Source organism: Canis aureus, chromosome 18 (genome assembly GCF_053574225.1).
Source record: "Canis aureus isolate CA01 chromosome 18, VMU_Caureus_v.1.0, whole genome shotgun sequence".
Lineage (NCBI taxonomy): Eukaryota > Metazoa > Chordata > Mammalia > Carnivora > Canidae > Canis > Canis aureus.
In genome coordinates this window covers 29,188,353-29,212,351 of record NC_135628.1, presented here as the reverse complement: position 1 = coordinate 29,212,351, position 23,999 = coordinate 29,188,353, and the positions used below count along the sequence as shown (strand labels likewise).

Below are 23,999 nucleotides of genomic sequence, written 5' to 3'. Positions count from 1 at the left end.
ACAAATTATTATGTTCAAAAGAATTATTTCACTCTGTACCGGCATGGCCTAAAAAGTGGATATAATTTCCAAGTATTTTAAATTATTCTTGAGACTGTAATTCTTGTAGTAGATCAGATCAGATACCAGAACTTTTTGCTTCTTCCTTACAGCCCATCTCAGTATCCCATAGCAATCAAAGGGGCACCCAGTCCAACATCTACAGACTGCAACTGAAAAGCTGGTTAATTTATGGAAGCATCTTGAAAAATGTCTGTCTCTGTCTCTCTCTCTCACACACACACACACACACACATATATACATACCTATTGTTCAACATCTACACAATACAACACTAGACATAGAAATAAGACCTAGTAACCTGGATGCCAAAGTTAAAATCCATCTCATTAGATAGGATAAATAGTGAGACTACAATGACTTTTTTTTTTTTTTTTTGCCTTGAAGCACATTTATTACTATTTACTTCTTGGGTCATTTTCTCCCAAGGCAGACCTTAAACAAAACATAGATATGAAAGAAGTATCATCATTTTGTTATTTTGTTCTCATATGAAATTTTAAAAAGCTACATGGAAGGTCACTGAATTCTGCCTATCTGCAAAAAAGGGAAATGATAAGCTGTCCTCAAACGCACATCCAGCTTCCTTCCAAAGGGTGCCGCTAAAAGGGCTGCATACACCCTTCCTGTTGCCCCAGGTGCTGAAGATGAAAATATCTGAACACTTGGCAATGAAGATATTCTCTGAGGTGGCTATAAAAAGGCTGGTCTTGGCTTTTGCCATTACAGTGGCACACATTTGTATTTTATTTCATTTTACCATGAGGAAGTTTCTGGAGTTTCCTCACCCCCATGATACCTCAACTTCTCTTTTCTTATCTGTGTAAATATTTTCTACTTCTGTCTCTCAGGAATAGATTTTTCAGTGGTTCAGTTATTTCCCATGCTGAATGTGGGCAACCTCAGTAACAGAGGCTCCTGGAAACATCCTTTACCTATTTTTCTCAGAAGATAGAACTGTCAATTGGACTTAGGAGAGGAAGTGGTTGGTTGGGGGAATTGCCAAAATAGTGATGGAAATTTCTTTATTGATTTAAAAATAACAACAACTCATATTTATCTTTTGACCATGACAACCTAAAGACTGACATCCCTTTGCTTTCTTTTACCTCAAATAGGAAGTAAGAGAGATGTCGGTTTCTAGGTTCTGGGAAGCCCATAGTTTGGGGTCCTATTTCTTGTTGCCTCTGTCTACATTAGTTATAGATTTAATAATGACTTTCATCTTTATCATCAGATCTTTTTTCTCAAATGTAGCAATTCTAGTGAGATAATTTCTTTTTATATATACATTAATGTTTCTTTATAATAAGGCATTTAGCAATATTCCATTGTGAGGAGCTTTGCTCTAAACTCAGAATTGAGAGTAAAACCTCAGGGTAAAGAGGAATTTAGAAAATACAAACATTTTTAACTTCTTTACTCAGATGTGAAGGAAACATCTCTCATGTCAGAAAATATTGAAGTTGTGTGGGAAATTACAACTAATGACACAGGATTAGTTAAGTCTTGGCCATTTTTAGGCTTTCCTTAATGTTATGGAGCAGTTTGAAAGAAGTTAGCTAGTAAGAGATTTTACTAAGTGCTGGTGTAAAGAGAATGGACAGCTAACAGGTAGGGAGAGAGTTCACTTTCAGCCATGTTGAATATTAGGTGCTTTTTACAGGACATAACCTAGAACAATTTGAAATTGTACCTTAAACTCAGATGAGTATCGAAGTTAATAATACACCTGTAGGAGTCCACCAGGGCAAATCTGGTAATTAATGTCAAGATCTCCTCATAAGGTGATCAGATGGTATGAAGAGAGATCATTACTGAACACCTACTGGAGAAGAGTAATATTTAGAGGACAGGAACCAGTGAAGGAGCCTGGATGCAAGGAGTTGGAGAGGAAGGGGAAACAGTATATCTGCTTCTGGTGCAGAGGGGGCTTTCCTCAGCACAGGCCTCACACCAGGTTCTTGCCAAAGGCTAAGGCAGTAAGTACAGATCCTAGTACTTATTCTGATGTTCACTGACAGTCTTTCTCTGTGTTTGTGGAAATAAAGGTAACATTTCCAAACAAGTATCATTTAAACATTATCTATAAAATTCTTCTTTTTTAATTGTCTATAAAATTCTAATTAAAAGGAAATTTTACTACAAAATGTGGAGGGGCAAGTCTCATAGGGATGTTCAGATTGACACAAAGCTATCCTCTTTACTAGTTATTGCTCTATAGTCACCGATGAGCCTGCATCTTGTCTCAGTGATGTGGCTAAAAAGTAGACCTCAACTTTTGGTCTTCTAGTGGTGAAGTCATTTATAACTCTAGAACCTTCTAGCCTAGTTATTCCAATAGCAGTTTTATTCAAGTTGACATTTATAGCTTCTATAGAATTGGAAAGTTGCCATAAAAAATGGCAGATAGCCATTTATCCACGAGTAATTTGAAGCAAATCAATCAACTGTGAAGCAGAAGTACAATAAAATCAGCAAGTAATAGGATTTTAAGCAAGAGGCAAATTCTAAGATGGGCTGGTGCATTTTTAGAATAATAACAGAGCAGTCTTGAGAGACACATGGTTCTTTAAAAAATAATAAGAAATAGAGATGTTGAGATATATGTCCAATACCCACTGGACAGAAAAAGGATTGGGAAATTTTCCCTGCTTTGGTAATATTTCTTGGTAGACTTTATTAGGATAGCAAGCAGTATGGAAAAGAAAATCCGGGATCCCTGGGTGGCACAGCGGTTTAGCGCCTGCCTTTGGCCCAGGGCGCGATCCTGGAGACCCGGGATCGAATCCCACATCGGGCTCCCGGTGCATGGAGCCTGCTTCTCCCTCTGCCTGTGTCTCTGCCTCTCTCTCTCTCTGTGACTATCATAAATAAATAAAAATTAAAAAAAAAATAAAAAATAAAAAATAAAAACAAAACCAGAGGATCCCTGGATGGCTCCACGGTTTGGTGCCTGCCTTCCGCCCAGGGCATGATCCTGGGGAGCCGGGATCGAATCCCACATCGGGCTCCCGGTGCATGGAGCCTGCTTCTCCCTCTGCCTGTCTCTCTCTCTCTCTCTCTCTCTGTCTCTCTCTATGACTATCATAAAAAAAAAACTCTAAAGAAAAAGAAAAGAAAAGAAAATCCTATGGGTTGATAATGGCAAATGCTGAGTTAGTGTGTGTTTGTGTGTCTGCATGTCTGTGTGTATATGCCTATGTAATAAGAAGGAGCTTCTGATAATATAAGGAAGAATAATGATTAATGGAGAAAGTGGACAATAGTTTCAAAGGCTACAAGGTGAGAAAAAACCTGATAGGAATTTACTTTATTTAGGAATTATGATGTCACTGGTGACCCGAGCAAGGGTAGATTCTACAAAATGCTAAGGGCAAACCCTGGTTACAGGAAGGTGAAGAGTAGACAGAGACTTCCTTTTCCAACAATATTGGCAGAGTAAATATCCTGAAAAACGATCCTGCTGCAAAGCTCCTAAATGTTTGAGTTGGAGGGAGTATGAGAAACTAGCAGTCATCAGAGGCCAAAAGTTGTGGGAAAAACCAACTCAAAGAGTTGTAAGCAATGAAATCATCTGTTAGTGCCAGTAACTTAGAGCTTTGGTTTTGACCTTGACAAACTCAGGTCTGCACTGGTGGGAGAGTTGGATTCCAGTTGTAAGACCTATAAAGAACTGAATCTCCAGTAAAAGTGTGATTTAGAAAAAAAAGAAAAAGCAGACAAAATAAAATATGCCTCGAATAAAGAAATAAACAAAATGTCCTTTGAGAATTCATAAGCCAGAGCTAATCCTCATACAGGTCAGGGTTCCACATCTCGCTGCCTGCACAGTCTGAAAGACTCAGCAGTCCCAGGCTTGAAGCTTCCCCAAGTGCCCGTCAGGAGAAATAATTTTCTCTAGATGAATCAACCTTCAAACCAAGCCTCGAAGAATTTCCTCATACAAAGCCCTTAAATCATCTCAGAATTTAAATGTACAAAACAAAAAAGGAAACAATGAAGGAGTAAATGTCATCAAAAACAAACATCAAATATAGCAACAGTTCGGATATTTCAGATATTCCAACTGTACATTCAGAAGATCAGTGTGCTTAAAGTAAACATATAGATATAAATATAGATATATACAATATATATAAATAAGGAAGAAGTGACTATAAAGATAACTGGGCAGTTGAAATAAAAATAGAAAATAACTTGTACATATATAAATGAAGATACAATAGTTAAAATAAGAATTCAGTAGGTGTGCTTTAGCCTCAGACATGACAGAGGAGAGAATAAGTAAGCTGGAATATGGATCTGAAGCACCTGGCCCCAAGAGAGGGCAGAGAAACAACATAAAAACAGTTGAAGGATAAAATGTTAAGATGTAACATAAGTCAAATCAGAATTCTAAAAAGAAATAGTAAAGAAACAGAAAAGATAATTTGAAACAAAATCATCTCAGTCTTAACCAAACTGCAGAATGTAAATGAAAAGATATTTTTTAAAAATCCAGAGAAATGGATGCCTGAGTGGCTCAGTGGTTGGACATCTGCCTTTGGCTCAGGTTGTGAGCCCAGGGTACTGGGACTGAGTTCCACATCAGGCTCCCCACAGGGAGCCTGGTTCTCCATCTGCCTATCTCTCTGCCTCTCTCTGTATGTCTCTCATGAATAAATAAAGTCTTTTTAAAAAATAAAAAATCCAGAGAGAAAAACACATTACCCCCCCCCCAAAAAAAAAACAACTGGAATGATAACTGAATTCTAATCAATGGAGACCAGAAACTGTGATACCATGTCAAAAGTTAAAAAAAAAAAAAATATATATATATATATATATAGCTATGTACCTAGAATTGTACATTATAACATCATTTCAAGAAAACAAAATTAAGAGATTCTGAAATACATACTACATATTTCAAGAGTAAGAAAAAATTTTAGAAAAACTGAGTTCAAGAGAAGATTAACAAATAAAGTGATAAATGTGAGTGAAATTAAACAAATATTAATGTTGTAAGACAATAACAAAGTGTAAATTTAGAGCATAATAGTTTTCTGTTGCTGTGTAACAAAGTACCACAAATTTACTGACTTAAAACAACAAACAAGGCTCATCCCTGAGTTTCTAAGGACCATGAGGGTGGGCATAGTTTGGTTGGGTTATCTGACCTGGGGTCTCACAGGGTTCAATCAAGGCACAAATAGGCTATGTTCTCATATGGAGGATCCACTTCAAGTTCCTTCACATTATTAGCAGAATTATTTTTCTTAAGGCTCTACAACTAAGGACTGAGACCTTTTACTGGTTGTTACCTGGAGGCCATCCCATTTCATAGGCCCTCTCACAATGTGGCAACTAAGTTCTTCAAGTTATTAAAGAAAATCCCTTCAGTCTGTGTAACACAATAACTGATATGTTATCCCATAACCTTTGCCATATAATGTAATCTAATCAAGGGAGTGACATCCCACTACTCTTGCAATATTCTATCGGTTGGAAGCAAGTCAAGCTCTACCTACACTCAAGGGGAGAGAATTATGAAAGGACATGACACAAGTTTGGGTGTTTTCATCAGGAGAGTTTGGGGAAAAAATAACCAAAACAGAACTAAAATAGCAAGTAAGTCAGAAAGAGCACGATCAGAGTTAAAACATGCTAATGTCCTTGTATGAAGTACAGAAAGGCACAGATTAATTTTAAACTGTGTCAAACATAAATAGAAACCATAAAATAAGAGAGTGGAAATACATCTAAAATATACATTTTCCAGTGAAAGAGTAAATAAAAGTTAATATGCCTATATTAATAGCAGATAAAATAGATCTTAAGATAAAAACTCTCAGAGGGTCATTACCTAATGATAAAGAAATCCCATGCACCAGATTTCACAATTCATAATGCTTACAATAAAAATTAGCAGAGAGGGATTGATAAATTATAGTGGTGATTTTGAGGCATATTACTTAGCAATTGATAGATCAAATAGCATCCCCCTCCTGTAAAAAATCAGTAAGTTGTAAAAGACTCTGGGAATACAAACAGGCTTTAACTAATTGTATTATGTAGAATAAAATACAAAACAATTAGAGACAATACATTATTTTCAAGCACTCATGACACTTGCCTATGGAAAGAAACTATGAAATAGCTTTAAAACTAATTTTAACAAATATGAAACATTTACTATAAATAACATTCTATAACTACAATAAAATTAAGTTTGAAGCCATTGATAAAAAGATTATAAAAATATTTTAGAAACACTTCTAAATAACAAAAATCAGATAAATATTAGAAGATTTTATAATCATGAAAAATTCTATCAAAACATGTAGGATACAGATAAAATACTTTATAGTGAGAAATTTATAGCCTTATGTAATAAGGCTTTTATATTAGAAAATCAAGCAGCCATCTCAATTTAGAAGAATATTGACAAAATAAACCCAGAAAGTAGGAGGTGATATAGAACCAGAAATTAAGTAGAAAATAAAGATATAATAAGGAGAACAACAAAAACAAATCTGATATTATAAAAACATATACAGATATTTCAGACAAAATTGATCAAGAAAAAAGGGGGATACAAACAATATTAGCAAAGCTTCAGAAGAAATAAAAGCTAGAATGATCATAAAATGTTGTAGACAATACTAAATTTGATTACTTATATGAAATTGGTCCATTTCTGGAAAATTATCTCTTACATAAATGAATTTATGAACGAACTAGAAGATCTGTGGAATTTTATAAGCATTGAAAAAAATTAAAACTGTTGTCTTTTCACAAAAAAAGCCCATGTCTACAGTGTGGCAACAAATTCTACTAGTTAGGCAAGGAGCAAATAATTCCAGTATCAAATAACCTCTTCCAGAAAATAAAAAAAAATGACACACCTTTTTACTTGTTTTATGAGATTATTATAATCTTGATTCCAAAACCCAATAAGGAAAGTTTCAAAAGAAAAATTATAGGTTCATTCTCTATTATAAATATAGATACAAAAATCCTTAAAATATTGGGAAACTAAATCCAGCAATATATTAAAACACAAATATGGGCAGCCCGGGTGGCTCAGCGATTTAGCGCCGCCTTCAGCCCAGGGTGTGATCCTGGAGACCTCGGATCGAGTCCCACGTCGGGCTCCCGGCATGGAGCCCGCTTCTCTCTCTGCCTGTGTCTGTTCCTCTCTCTCTTTGTGTCTCTCATGAATAAATAAATAAAACCTTTAAAAAATAAATAAAACACAAATACAACTTACTAAGTTGGCTTTATCAAAAAAAGAGTCTAGTTAACATTTTTAAATTATTAATATAAATGAACAATGAAACAGTAAAAACTCATAAAATCAACTTACTTATTTGCAAATAAGATAGACACAATATTCATTCATATTAGAAATTCTCAGCAAGCTTGAAGTTCAAAGAAACTCAAGACAAAGAGTATCTACAAACTTTTCGTAGGAAACATCATACTCATTGGTAAAATGGAAAAATCATTCTCTTTCAAGAGGGGAATAAAAGAAAGATGCCCACTTTTACCATTCTCAACATTGAAATAAGGAGCCAAAAATCACATGAAAATAAGAAAATGAAATAAAATATGTAAGAATAGAAAAGAATAGAAAAAAATGTCATTTGCACAAGACATGATTACCTTCTCAAAAGAAAGCTACAAATCATCAAAATTAATAAGAGCTTACTTAGTTCACTGACTACTTAAAATCAATACACAAAAGTTAAACAGAAAACACAATTTGTAGAATCAAACATAGGTAATTAGAAATTAACAAAAGATGGTCAATCCTTTTACGGAGACATCTATATTTTTAAAAATGTATTTTGAAATACCCAAGTTGAGAAATATACATATTCATAAATAACAAGACCGAGTATTTTAAATATGTTAGTTATCCCAAAATTAGTGTCCATTAAATTTCTTTCAAATTCTAAACTGGATTTTCCTTGAAATTTAAAAGACTGATTTGAAATTTAAGTAGAAGGGTTAGAGTCAAGAAGATACAAATGAAGTGTAGAGACTTACCCTAATGTATATCATGTCTTCTTTGGTGCAGAAATAGACAAATAGACCAGTAGAAGTGAAGAGCAGCCCCTGTATTAAACCAAAGCTTGTAAGAAAACATGATACAGAACAGATTCAACATTGAGATGTGTCAGAAAAGATGAACTACTCAATAGGTAGTGCCCTGAAAATTGGTATCTATGTCTTCTAAAAGTGGATTCCTACTTCATATCATATTCAAAAGTCAGTTCTAAGTGGATTTAAAAATTGCCGAAGTCCAAACTTAAAAATTGTTACATAGCAAAACAGAAATATATCTTCCTGACTGTGGAGCAGGAAAGGATTTCTTTAACAATAACAACAAAAGCTACAGAAAACGATTGGTCAGTTGGACTCCATTAACATCAAGAACGCTATGGTGTTCATCAAAAGACACCCTAAAAATTGAAGAAAAAATATGCCACAACTGGAAAGATATTTTGTAAACTACATCACTGAAAACAATTTAGCATCCAAAGCTTATAGATAATCCTTACTAAACAATTTTTAAGTAGAAAAATGGGACTATTAATATACAGCCAATTCAAATGTGAAAAGTATGCAACCTCATTACAGATCAGGAAAACAAAAAACCAGAACAAGTAAAGCCAATTCTGCCCATATAAAGCTTGAACAATGCCACTCAATCCTAATAACAGATAAAAAACTGATAAGAATGGAAAATCAACAGTCTTTCTTGGATCAGTAAAAGAGGACGAGGGAGACTATTGCACCCAAGATGAAAGAAGTAGGAAAATAAAAGGTGTAGCTACTTATGATAGTAGAGATTCACTAGTGGAAACCACCATGGGAACCAGGGACAGGGTAGTAAAGCCTGAGCTATAACTGATGAGTTGCTAGAGATTTAGGGTAGACAACTCTGAGTTAAAAACTCCAAGAAACCCAGTCATGGGGAGGGCCAAAATACTATAACACTTACTTCTCAATGCTCGACCTGGTTCCTACAATAAATATCAGAGAAAAATCGTGCTCTGGCAGCAGGGAGGAGAAAAGGAACCATTTAAAAATAAACCAGTTCAAAAAAATAAATAAATAAAAATAAAAATAAACCAGTTCATCTGTGTGCTTCTTAACAAGGCCTAACCTCAGGAGAAATTAGTTAACCAAAGCCTAACCTGCTGAGATTGTATCAGAACCCAAGGGACCTGGGGGGGGGGGGGTGGTAAATTCCAAGTCCAGTCTTCTGTAGTCATCCTGTATCACTTAAGTGTGGGAGAAAAAAACAGACACATTGTGAATTTTACCGTCCAGAGACATAAGACATGAAAACTCTGAGACCTAATCATAATAAGAAAATAAACAACCCCACTTAAAATGGGCCAAAGGTGTTTTTTTTTAAAGATTTTATTTATTTATTCATAAGAGATACAGAGAAAGAGGCAGAGACACAGGCAGAGGGAGAAGCAGGCTCCCCGCAGGAAGCCTAATGGAAGACTGAATCCCAGGACCCCGGGATCACCACCTGGGCCAAAGGGAGTCGCTCAATCACTGAGCCAGCCAGGTGCCCTGGCCAAAGGTTTTAATAGACTTCTCACCAAAGAAGATATACAGAGATCAAATAAGCATATAAAAAGATGCTTCACGTCATATGCCATCAGGGAAATGCGGAGGAAAACAATGAGATACCACCACCACGCACCTATGAGGATGGCCAAAGTCTGGAACACTGAAAACCCGAATGCTGGCAAGAATGTGCAGAAATTCTCATCCATTGCTCATTGTAATGCAAAATGGTACAGCCACTTTGGAAGGTATTTTGGCAGTTTCCTAGAAAACTAAACATATTTCTACTGTACATCCCAGCAATCACACTCCTTGGCATTTATCCAAATAAGCTGAAAGCTTATTTCCAAACAAAAACCTGCAGGCAGGTGTTTATAGCAGCTTTATTCATAATTGCCCAAACTTGAAAGCAACCAAAGTGTCCTTCAGTGGGTAAATGGACAAACTGAGGTACATCCAGACAGTAGAATATTAACACTAAAAAGAAATGATCTATTGAGCCATAAAAAAATGGAGGAGCCTTAACTGCATATTACTAAATAAAAAACACCAATCTGAAAAGGTGTAGGATCCCAACTATATGACATTCTGGAAAAGGCAAAACTATGGAGACAGTAAAAAGATCGGTGCTTGCCAGGGGCTGGAAAAAGAAGGGACAAATAGGTAGAGAACAGTGGGGTTTTCAGGACAGTGAAAACACTTTGCATGTGTTTCATAATGATGGATACATGTCATTATGCATTTGCCAGGACCCACAGCATATAAAACACCAAGAGCGAAACAAAATATAAACTATAGACTTTGAGTGACTATGGTGTGTCAATGTAGGTTCACTACTTACAACAAATGTACCACTCTGAGGGACAGTGTTAATAATGGGGGAGGGTATCCAAGTGTGGAGATATGGAGTATATGGAAAATCTCTATACCTTCCTCTCAGTTCGTTGTGAACCTAAAACTGCTGTCAAAAAGTAAAGTCTAAAAAAAAAAAAAAAAAAAAAAGTAAAGTCTAGGGGCACGTGGGTGTTTCAGTCGGTTAAGTACCCACCTTTGGCTCAGTGATGAACCTCTCAGGTCCTGGATCCAGCCCGGAGTTGGGAACCTGCTTTCCCCTCTACCCCTCTCTGTCCCATGCATGCTCTCTCTCTCTAAGTAAATAGAATATTTTTTAAGTCTTCATAAAAACTTTTTTAAAACAATGAACTATAATTTTATACCTAATAGATTTGCAATATTTTCCTGTTATACCATGTGATGTTAAGAATGTGAAACAATAGGGCAATTTAGGCACTGATGGTACTGATACTAACTGGAAAATAAATCTGAAAAATAATTTGACATTATGTAGTAAATATAAAGATGCTTATGCAGCTGGAGATATGAATTCCACATTTACCCTGGCCTAGAAAAACTCTCACGCATGGCCTAGGAAGACATGTACAAGAATGTTTGCAGCAGAACTTTTTGTGTAGGATAAACCACAACAAATACTGAAAATCAAAATTTTTTAAACTACAAAAACTATAATTTCATGTGGTTCAATGTAATAATAGCTACAACTGGAAATAACATCTCTTTACAGTAAATTCCCATGATATAACACATTATGAACCACAGCTGCTCTGTTTATCAAAATAGATGAAGTGCGCAAAAGTAATGTGGAAAAATAAATAGCAAACAAGGCAACTCATAGAGAAATACTAACAGGAAGTATTGTAGATTTTATATAAAATCCAAACATATAAAATCAATCATACATTATGGAGATATATGCAAATCATAGAGAAACAAATGAAAAACAGCAAAAATTTATGATTCTAGTGGTATAGGATGGATTGAAAAGGGAAATGCAAGCTAATTTTAAAGGCATCAGTAATATGGTATTTCCTAAGCTGAGCTGTGGATACATTTTAATTATCCTTCATATCTTATACATACATATCATTTTATACATATAAAATATTTTAAAATAAAAACTGATAAAGGAGAGGTGAGGAAGTGGAAGTTAAGAGTGCATGTCGCTCTTTTTTGGTGGACACTTAGGTGTGAAAGGAGAAGGGGGAGAAATAGGGTAGAGCAGGAACCATAATCAGAAAGGGGTTTGGTTCTTTACCTGAGAGAAACTTGACTATGTTAATATACTAAAAATGAGAGGCTACAGGAAGAGAGAAGGTGATTGATGAAGGTGCCTGAGGATATAGGCAGAAATGAGACCCAGCTGACGGCAGAGGGAACAGCTTTGGCCAGAGGTGGGTATGTCTCTTCCCACAGAAATGGAAGGGGACAGCTAATGATACATGAAGATGTTGGCTGAAGGACACCAAGAAGTCAAAGCAGTGCTGGTCTGATGGTCACTGTTTACTTATGAATTTGAATTTCAGCCATTTGTTGAAACTAATAAATGAAATAGCAAGTCAGGGCATTGAGAAAACTGGCTGGTAGAAGTTTAAAGTGATTTCTGTGAGGCCGAGAAAGAGAAAGCTTAGCTTTGGGTTTTCCTCAGCAGGTGCTGCGAGAGGCACACATGGGCTCAAGGGAAGAATTAAGAAGTCTTTGGGGTTTAGGCAGACACAAGTCAAGAAAAGAAGAAAGGCTGGAAGGATAGAAAGAAAGTGGAGAGTCAAGTGTCGGTGGTCTTGATGTAGTCAAATTACTAGAGGGGTGAAAATAAGGGACCGAGAAATCTGAAGCTAAGGAAGGAATTGCCAAGAGTTTAAGAATCCAGAACAAGAAACAGGACAGAGCTGACCGATTCAGGTGGGAGGGCTCCGCAGTACTCCTCCCTGGAATTGAAGAGTTGGGGGAACCATGCAGAGTTTGTCTACATTGACTTTGAAATTGGTTGGGAAAATGGAGGCAAGAAAGAAAGTGGCCAGAGTGTTAAGGTCCCTGATAAGTGTGGAAGTGTGACAAGGGTACTGGTGAACAGCAGCAAGGAGGACTCTGGAAGGTGGTAACCAGATAGCAAGACTCCCAAAGTTAAGGGAGGTTTTTGTTTTGTTTTTTTTTCTTTCTGAGGAATGGGAATAAATGGTTTGAATCTGAGGAATGAGAATGAATGAGTTGTACAGCTAGAAGGCTCTAATAATCACCTGTGTATGGGTGCACGCACTGTAGGAGAATAAACTGACTTCCCTTGAGGATAAAGAAAATCCTTGGTCCCAGCTCTATATGTGGTAGCAAAAGCTCCCTGCCTTCACTCTTATTTTCTATTAAAAAAGTGTTTTCCTAGCTATCCTTCCAGTGCTGATTTACATCTGCACTCTGCACTTAACCTCACTTCTAGCACCTAATCCTGATTCGTTGTAATACTTAGTATACATCTGTCTTAGCCATTAGACTGCACTTTGCTTAAAGGAAAAGCATGTAATATTTATTTTCACTATATTTATGTGCCCAATATAAGGTGCTTGATAAATGTTTACTGAATAAACAAATGGAAGAAATAGAGTAATATTAACAAAATGAAAGGATTGTGAAGTGATGGAATGACACCTGTGTGTTTGTATTTATGGATGAGTGTGTGTGTGTGTGTGTGTGTGTTTCTTGCAAGAGTAGTTAAAGATAAAATAAAGACGCCCCAGAGAGCAATTATGAAGTCTAATCACCTCAGAGGGTTGGAGGTGAGAAATATGTTAGAGTGAAACTCAGAAATAGGGGAAAAATAATAAAGCATTAGAGAAGTAATAAAACCATTATAATAACTTTCGTGTAGAAATGAAGGGGGAAATGCTAAGAGAGTCCCTGTTGGTATATTCTGAAATTAATAATGATTCAAATACCTCCTATGAAATTTTTCATTAAAAACACACTTCCATAATCTAAGTACTGTAGACTTTAAATTCAACAAAAGAAGCCTTGTTTTACAGTGTTGGAAATTAGTTCTATGAAATCAAGTTGATCTTTAGAAGTCGGTTTTAAGAAACCTGAAAGGACCTTTAATGGTAAAGTAAATATGGAACAGATGTTGCCTCAAGGAGGTCCTGGATAAATTTGTATTTTGATACGAAGCTAATGAAAAAGTATGGTGTTAATGGTATGATTTTTGCAAAATTTATACATTTCTTTCTAATCCGCAAGGTGTAACTTCCTTTTAATTTCATGAATAGCTGAACACTTTTAATAATGTTAAGTGTGCTTAGATTTTAGATTTAATAGGCCATATATTTTACAAATATTTTAGAAGTACAAATCTTCCTCTTTGTTCAAAGGAAGCATTTCTCGTGAAACAATTTGTTCTAGTCCTTACAGTTAGGTCTGGCAGAAGATATGCCTAGAAAGATAATAAATAATAATCTAATAACATGTGATATGTAAGTTTGTAAACTGTAGGGTATCCCACGATGTCATGAAAACATTGGTGTGCTATCTGCCCTGTAAAGATTTAAAGAAAAATAAGGGTATATTAATAGAATATACCCTATTCTCTAATACTTAGGAGATTTATTGAATTGTAGAAATAAACAAAACCTTATAGATACTTTATTTCAAAATCCTAGCTTTTTATATGAGAAAACAAAGGGAGACTAATGATTGATGGCAGAATTGGGACAAAGGTCAGATCTTCTGCATTTCAGGACTATATTTTCTCCCCTTCTCTTTTGCTTTGTACAATAGACCTCCTAATCTTTGGTTTCACTCTTTGAGGTTTCAGTTACTCACAGTCGACTGCGCCCTAAAAACAGATGACTTCTAATGACACACCTCAGCTTAATGTTAAGTCACAATGCCTACACCATTCACCTCACTGTACCTCACCATATAGGCATTTTTATCATCCCACATCCTCACAAAAAGAAGGGTTAGTACAGGATAATCAGGTACTTAGGAGACCACATTCACATAACTTTTATTACAGTAAATTGTTATAATTGTTCTATCTTATCATGAACTATTGTTGTTACTCTCTCACCCTAACTAATTTACAAATCCAATTTTGTCATAAATATGGATGTATAAGAAAAAACAGTATATATAGGATTCAGCACTATCCATAGTTCAGGCATCAACTGGGGGTCTTGGAACATATCTCCAGCATATCGAGGGGGACTACTGCATTTAAAAACTGTTTCACTCTACTTAAATTTGATATCTATACTACAATGCTTTGGCTTTTACACACAAGCAAAGTGATTTTTTTAAATTAAATGTTAAACTTTATTATAGAGGTATGGACTTTAATAGAACTAACAAGTAAAGAATGAAGGAAAGAAAGTTTCAGGTGGAAAATTGTTTCATTAGAGAAATAGGATCCAGAACCAGAAATCCTATCAGCAAAAACATAAAATGAAAATAATTGATATTCATAAAGGTTCTCCAATAAAATATTTAATTGATCTGCGTTTTTTCCAAAAACAAAAACAAAATTTTCATAATAAAGGATTCAGATGTGCAGTTATATTCCACTTCTATAAATTATTTAAAATGTTGAATGCTAACCCATTTGGCCCAAAGTTATACAGGACCAGAATTGACTACTTGGGTTGGGAAAGCTGGATATTTAAAAAGAACATGGCTAAAATATATCTATTCTGACTTCCCCTAATGGTCACATACAGCCAGAAACTTCTTTCTCCCTTCTTCCCCAGATTAAAGACCTTCTAGGGTTGAAAGCAGAATTTAGAATGTCAAACCCACAAAAATGTTACAGTTTGAGAGTATTTAATCTTGGTAAACCGTTAAAAAGATCTGAGTAGGTATTTGGTTTTATTTGGGACTAACAGTAGACTCCAAGCCAGAAAAACTCATCAAGACACTTAACAACCACTTCAAATAAATTTTGGCTTAAAAAATTTAAAAGCCAGACTTAGAAAAATATGTCAGATGATAAAGCATTATATATATGCATATATATATATAAGATTATAATATAATATATATATAATTACTTTCTACCACTGAAATTTTGGAAAACTGAAGAAAGTATCCAATTTCTTCTTTCCTCCTAGAAAGAAGATAAAATTTTGTCACTTCTCAGATGGTACCCACACTTGTGGCAAACTTAGTATAATGTATACCCTTGTGAAACAACTAGAGTGAACACATGAAACTAAGGCAAACATTGTGTGTCAATTGTACTTCAACAAAAAATAAAATGAATAGGAATACCAGAGGATATACTATGGTAGAGCACACAAACATCGGAAACAACAATAAAGAAATGACTAGATAAATTAGGAATCAGCTAACATTAAAAAAATACTCTTTAGTCAATTCAGCAAAAGAAAACTTCCAGTCTAATGCTTGCTCCTCGATCTCCTTCCTGGTGCCAGAATAATAATTAACCTGTTCTAAGTAAAGTTATATTGCTTTCCTCTCTACCTCCTACTTGACATAATTTGTAATAATTTGGCTTAAAGAAAATGATCTCCAGGCTCTTATCCAATAAGAATCACTAAGCCATTTATTATGTACTCAGTGCCTTAACTGTAGGGCAGAGTGTATTTTATAGCTAGAAAAGTATATAAAATACAGGCAGAAATCTTGATGTCAGAACTATTTTCTATAGGGTTTCATATCAATTGGCTCATCAACCTCCTGTAGGTGAAGTAATGGGCAAAACTTCAGAGGAAATTTCACTGGAATGTTGAGTTCTCTGAGATGATAGCGTACTCTTGCTTTATTCCAACTGTAAGGAGCCAGCCACAGAGTTGTGCTCAGTAAATAGGAGTGTGGGAGGAATGAAGCCTTCCTGATTATGAATCTGTGATATCATCTTCAGATGACTGCTCCTATTTAGGACAGGCTCACGAACATCATTCGGTGTTCCTTTCTTTTATTTTCCTTACAGTAGTGGACGACATAATGAAGAAGGTTGGCAGATACTAAATTTGCTATTAGTAACTAGGTTATTGATCTTAACATGATTTTTTTTTTCCTGCAAGGAAAATTACAGGCTGGCTCCTTTTCTCCCCCCACCCTCTTGTTTTTAAGAATACAAGTTCTGCATTCACTGTCTACTTTTCAGCATAGTATGCTTTGTAGTTAATATCATAACCTTTGGCCACCCTGTCAATGCCACTGTTATTTACTTCACCCAGGAGGAAGTATATGCCTACCTCGATTTTTCCTGAGGGTTGTCAGTTTCTAATTTTTCTTCCACTGAGAAAGAGCCATTATTACTCAAAAGCCAGACACTTGGACTGGCTGATCCAATGTGTTTTTCAAATCCATTTCTCCCCTGCCTGTCACTACCACAGGACAGTAAGACTTAAAACTCAATTTCCCAGCCTTTCTTTTGGCTTTGAGCGGTCATGCAACCTGGCTCTGGCCAATGAGATGCAAAACTCGTTGAGGCTAGCGCTTTCTGTGTCCTTGCCTTGCCCTCCCTGCCTGGAGCAAGGATGGTAGAGTGGCCGTCCTGCAAACATGGAGATTAAAATCTTACACTAAGTTGGCAAAGCAGAAAGCTGTAGCAAGCCCAGAATATTGACCACATTGTGGAACCACTGTCCCAGCCTTGGAAGACCTATTTGAACTTCTTTTTACGTAAGAAACATTAACGTCTTTCATTGTAATTTTGGTTTTATACTGCTAAACATAATCCTGACTGATACACTGAAATAATGTCTTTTGGGTGTGGAGGTCAACAACGAAAGGATGATTTCCAAAAAATAAATTTTTACAAATGATTTATTTCTCTCTGATAGGTAAGACAACAGAGAAAATGCCTCATGAAGATAATTTTGTTAGAAAAGGCAGTTTCTCTTGTTGAATATAGGTACCAGAAAATTGTTAGTAATTCTCACTCATCTGAACAACACCTGAGGGGCTTCTAAACTCACAGCTTTGTAAACCCAATCAGGGGTTTATGTGAATAACTTAATTGAGTTATCGTACCTGCTTTAGCACTTAATCTGTTGTGATATGTTATTTTTGTTGAACCATCTAAAGAAAATCCACCTTATATTCAAATGTGGCTGAAAAGGGGAGTATTTCAATAATAGCTTTTTAAAAGTTAATTGCCGTATAGAATCTGAAACTGTCAGTAAACTCTTTCTACTTCATTAGATCAAAGACCATTGGTCTCTGTTGCACTTTGAATGGATCTTTTGCCATGCATAACTTTGTAACATGATGTACTGGTCATTTGGAAAATGTTGGTTCAGTGAGTTATGTTGCTTTTCTAAATGTTGACCCATTTCATCATATAACACAGAAAAATCTCATTCAGTGATATTAAATTGATTATATCAGGAAAGTCTTTAAGTATTGGGAAGCTGTTAAGCTTATAGTGATGGATGCCAGTTTCCCAAAACTCTTCCACTGGAAAGCTCAGATTTTATCACTGACTAAAATACTGCCATTCGTTTTCCTTGAAGTAACAGGCTCACTTTGATCATTTTCAAGGGAATGTCTGTCAAATATACAGCTCTGAATAATCATAGCCCTTTGTCAGTCACCCTTTCAAGTAAAAATGGTGTCCCATGACAAAAGTGACAATTCAGCTTAGAATTCAATCAATAGCACAAGTGCTTGTCCTTAAGGCAGTCATCATACTTGGTATGCTTTAGGTTTATTTCCTTTTGTGTTGCAGACAATATTAAAAACACATGCACTCAAGGACTGATATTTAGTAAAGTAATTTTTACTGCTTCCTCAAGGACATTCTAAGGTAAATATTTTTGTCTTCTTTTTCTTTTTTATAGTGAGTATATGGTAGCAAAGAAAACAGAAACAACTGGTACAGTTTGGGGTCACTTCCTTGATTCCCACTAAAGCACCAGGAGTTTTTTCCACTATTGTTTTTGTATCATCAGTGCAAATGTCAATACAATGGAAAAAAACAAATAATATCTTAGTATTATTATGAAAATACTTTTGAATCCAGGAACTGCCAGGGATACACATCACATTTTGAGTACCCCTGCAATATAAAATATTAAACGGATCAATAATTAAACCAAAAATACAAAATATTCAAGAAAAGCTATTGCCTCAGAATTCCAAGTTATTTGCAAATCAAAAGAAAGTGTCACTGATTCATAATGAATTCTTTAGCTGAAGTAATTGTACTTGTATTCTAGAAACAAGTTATATTAAAATATGCTTTTTTTCTAATATAAGTAATATATACTAACATTTGGAAAAACATGAAAAAAAAAAAAGATTAGCTGTCTGCTACCACCACCACAGATTAACCGTTGTTGCCATTTGACATATTTTCTCAATATTATATTGTAAGCTTTTAACCTATCATTTAAAATTCCCTCAAAACAGGGCATTAAGGAGGGTGCATGATGCAATGAGCACGGGGTGTTACATGCACCTTTTGAATTACTGAACTCTACATCTGCAACTAATGATACACAATATGCTAACTGAATTTAAGCAAAATAAGTTAAAAAAATAAAAAAATTAATAAAAATAAAGTTCTCTTAAGACATAACTGCCACTAGCAGTAAAATGCCCTGTTTTGAAGTGATATAATAATTTTCCAAAAATTCCTATAGGGCTAGATAGATAATTCCCAATTTTCTTCTATTATCAGCGTTGCTGCCATCATTAAACATAGAGACACATTTGGCCATTATTAGGTGTTGTCAAACATTTTAATTGAGTCATGTTCTCATACTGCATTGTGGCTTTAATTTGCATTTCCTTGGTAAATAATGACACAGCAAATTTTTCATGTATCCACTTACCACTCATATATCCTCTTTTGTATATATTTTAACATTTTTGTTACACTTTTGTATTTTTATAGTACAAGTTTTCTGAAAAGTTTGATTCTGTTGCATATGCCACTTTGTGTCACAGTTCTTTTTCTTTAGAAAATGTGTTGTGACTTACATAACTAAGAAATATTGCTCATGGGAAATAGAGAAAAGAATGAAGAAAACATAAAAGTGCCTCATAATCTGACCACTAAGAGATAACCACTGCCAGCCCCTTAGTTTATTTTTCCAGTCTTTGCCTTAAATAGTTTTCTATAATTGAATCAATATTGTATATTCATTTTAGAATCCCATTTCTTTGTCATTTCAATACCTTATCTTGAACATTTTTGTGCACCTTTAAGTATTCTTTCCACATCACTCTCTCTTCCTACACCACCCACAGGAAATTAAAGTTTACCTAGGGCAAATCCATGCAATGTAATAAATAATATAGGGAACTCCATTTTATAAGGTAGGTATTGGGGAATAGGGCAAAGTTGATATGAGTGTTAGGGAAGGTCTCTGAGAGCTGGACCCATAAGGAAAGGGCAGGGAAGATGAAAGATAAGTTAGGCTTTGAGGGGATGGCAGGTGTGTGAACCAGGAAAAGAGCAAAGATGCAGAAGCAGGAGGGAGCAGGGCTGCATTGTGTTAGGGCCAAGTGAGTCTGGGCAAGGACTCAGTGAAGAGAGCAGTAGGACTGATCTGCTTTAAAAGATATGGGAGTGAAAAAAAAAATTAAAAAATAAAGATATGGGAGTGGCCACATTTCAGAGATCCTTTGGAGGCTGGCTCTCTATAGAACTGAAATGTGGTTGGAATTATATCAAATTTCATGATCTGTTATGGGAGAAAGACCAACTTAACAACAAGACACTTGTTTATGATCACATGACAAGCAAATACCATGTACACACTGCCACTCTCGGAAAAGAATGGTAACACTGTGCTGTTGCTAGAAATTGTATAAGCCTCCTTTGGTGAATGGCTTGTACATTTTGTAATTTTATGCTAATGACAAATATATGGGATGGGTGTTGTTTTTATTGCTGGTACAACTATGATCATAGCAGTCTGTAAAGTGAGTAAACTTAGTCCACATAGATTGAGCTTCAATCTGTGGGTCTCTGGGCACCTGGGTGGCTCAGTTGGTTAAGCGTCTGACTCCGGGTCGGGTCGTGATCTGGGGTCATGGGATTGAGCCCCACCTCAGGCTAGCTGCTCAGCTGGGAGCCTGCTTCTTTATCTCCCTCTACCCTTCTTCACTGACCGTCCCCCCCCACCTCTGCCCCCCAACTTGTCTCTCTCTCTCTCTCTTTCTGTCTCTCACTCATGTACATGCATGTTCTCAAATAAATCATAAAATATTAAAAAAAATAAAAGGATGGGTCTCAACCCTGGCTATACATGAAAATCAAATATGGAGCTTTTATTTTATTTTTTTTTAATTTTTATTTATTTATGATAGTCACAGATAGAGAAAGAGAGAGAGGCAGAGACACAGGCAGAGGGAGAAGTAGGCTCCATGCACCGGAAGCCCGATGTGGGACTCGATCCCGGGTCTCCAGGATCGCGCCCTGGGCCAAAGGCAGGCGCCAAACCGCTGCGCCACCCAGGGATCCCAATATGGAGCTTTTAAAACTTGCAGTGTCCACTTCTACAACTCCTGCTCTGATTTCCTGATTTAGTTAATCTGAAATGAGACTTAATCACTGGTGGTTTCAGATGTCCCCCCATAATGCTCATGCTTTAGAGAACCACACTGCTTCACCACCACAGTATTCTTTGGATGATTATGGAAAGCATCAAGACACTTTCTCCAGGACATGTTTACATTTGAATTCTTAATTTGATTACTTTCTTATATACATGTTGAATTTCTCCACGAAATTTATTTTCAAGAAATAAATGTGATGTGTACACATGTGATGTTTTCTGCATCATTCGTATGTGAGAATGTCCTTTTTATTTCACACAATAAGGATAATTTAGGTAAATGTAGACTTCGGTGGACCAATATTTACTAAAATTTTATAGATATTTCTCTGCTCTCTCTTCTGGCATTTATAGCTGCAGAAGGCAAATCTGATACAATCATTTTTTATCTCTTTAATTAATTTAGATTGCTTGTTTATTCTCGAAACTTGATCCTTTCAAATATCATCTCTTCATTTTTTATTTCTCATTCTTTGATTTTCCTAATAAGTTCTGAGACAACATCGCATATTTAAATTCTGATTCAACATTATACATATTTAATTCCTTCAGTGACTCCAATAAAAATTCAGCTACTCCTATTGTATTTAATTCTAAAATCCCCAAGTTTCTTTATCTGACATAGCTTCTTAGTGCTTCTTAGTGCAGCCTCTTAACTTCTGGCTCTCGTTTCATGGACTTCATATTCTTTTGCTACTATTGATTATGTCAAGCAGTATAAAAAATAATTTCTTAAGTTCTTGGGATAGTAGTCACTTTCCATGTTCCAAAATACATTTTCCCTTGTTTTGTTTTCCTTTCTTTACTCTTAATGAAATAAGCTGTGGTCAGACTTAATGTTACCTGATAGGCATATGGATTTTCTTGCATGACATTCAGTGTCTGCTGGAAACTAGCTATAAATCAGCTAGAAGGCAGGTCGATAAATGTTCCTTCTAGCCCAGTTCTTAGTTTCTAAGAGGTAGTCTTTAATGTAGTGATTCTGTCTGTATTGGGCTGTCTGGGATATTATCCTTCCTGGGTGATGATATTCCAGACAGGTTTAATAAATGTAAATTTATAACATCCAGTTAGAATTGTTACAAGGGCTTCTTGTGTCTTTACCCCAACTTACACCACTTGTATTTATGGGATCATTATCTCCATAATGCAATGAGATAATGCTATTTTCTCTTCCCTCCCTTTCTTCAGTTGACAGATTAAGTACAAGATGCCCAGTTAAGTTTGAATTTCAGGTAAACAACAAATAATTTTTAAGCATAAATATGTGCCACCAGTGTTTAGGATGTACTTACACTAAAAAAATAAAATTATTTGTAGTCCCTGCTTGCTCTTAGGGACACAGTTATATTAAAATGCTGTTTGTAGTTTATGCAAAATTCAAATTTAACTGGCCATCCTGTTAGTATTGGCTAAATTTGGCAAACCTCCCTTCTCTCAACTTGTTTTCTAGGAGCATCAGTCTCTGATCTGTATAGGAAGAGCTGTGTTCATGGTAGTGAGTATACCTGAGGCATGGAAGGTTCTCTGAACATTATGTCAAGCAGTACACCCATGCAGGAAACAGCTGCTCACTTTTTTCACTGGTGTAGTTCTAGTGTTTTTGAGCCAAAAGACAAATGGTATGTAGACTTCTTTACTTTCTTCAGGCCGGGCAGCATGCTTTGTTGCAAAGACCTGGCATCAGTGGCTTCCAATTACATTACTCAGTCCCATTCTATCCATCTTGAAATTGAAGAGCTCCCAGATTCAAAACATTCAAGTTTTTGATAGCTTTTGTTGGTTTTTATCTTTTTGTGTGACAAATCAGGAGAGGCTGACTCTGGGAATATTAGCCAAACATTACTGGAAATCAGACTCCTGGCACTATTTAGTGTGTGTGTATGTTTGCATGCTTGGACTACAGCTTCAGAAGAATTTTTAGAGGCCCAAGATGAAGGAGGCAATTATTTTTGGCTTAATGAACCCTGCCAAAATGGGTTCAATTGTGATATCTAAATTTCTCTCCACAATAGCAAGGCAGCCCTTTCTGGAAAAGCCTATAGTATTGCCGGATACAAGATTATGTTGCCTAACGTATGTATTCCAGGTAGTGGTTCGATTTTTGAGCTTTTACACCTGTTAGTGTCCACAGATATGTATTGTAGCCGTTCAGAGCTGTTTGGCCCAGTATTGTTTTTGTCCTAATAAGGAACAGCCTGTCAAAAAGGTCTTTTGCCTGTCTTAGAGCTACCCAACACAACACAGGCATTTTTTTTTACAAGAATTTCTTCTGGTTTTTCTTGGGAAATAGTCAATCATGCCATCCCTGACATAATTTAAAATCACACCTAGATGAAGGACCATCTGCCACTGGCTGTTTGGCAATCCTCGGAGCTCATAAAAACAGGAGGAGCATATGAAAATGTCTTCAGAATTGGTCTTGACACTCTTAGTTCAACCAGTTCCTGGCTACCAGGTCTTCTTAAATAAGTCATGCATTTAGCTCAGTTCAAAGCCAGACAGAGGTTACAGATCTCACTTTTGTGTAAATGTGCAATGCCTCATGTTGTTTCATCCTTCCCAACCACAGGCTGACCCACCTGCTTTGCCTATTTGATTTCCTCCAGCTGGCTTCCCATTTGTCTTGATTTACTCTCAAAGTCTTTGTCTAATTGACTTAGAGAAAAGACCTACTCATTTATTTCCTAAAGCTTATCTTTTCATGGCTGTGTTATTTGGTCAGGAGAACACAAATTTGGTAATAATTATATTCATTTGTAGAACAAGATGATGGATTTCTTTTGTAAGAAAAAAATACACTCCTTAAAAGGCAGAGACTGATGAGAACTCATGCGGAAAGAATCCTTTCTTTCACTAGTGTTTGTCAGAGGTGTTGAGATGAGCCGGGGTGATGCCACATAACCTGCAACCCTGCAAGCCCTTTTTGGAACGTCTCACGAGGACAGGCTGTTTGAGAAAGCAGACCTCTTCAATAGAGCTGT

The 23,999-nt window shown here is 35.9% G+C and overlaps 1 long non-coding RNA gene across 2 annotated transcripts in view; it reads left to right on the top strand.

Moving 5' to 3' along the window:
• Window positions 1–1,866: 1,866 nt before the first annotated feature.
• LOC144288801 (uncharacterized) overlaps window positions 1,867–23,999 on the top strand; it is a 194,997-nt gene continuing 172,864 nt past the window's right edge. For both annotated transcript variants that reach the window (XR_013356797.1, XR_013356798.1), the window contains exon 1: window positions 1,867–2,043. This is a non-coding gene — a long non-coding RNA (uncharacterized LOC144288801). The remainder of the gene's footprint in view (window positions 2,044–23,999) is intronic.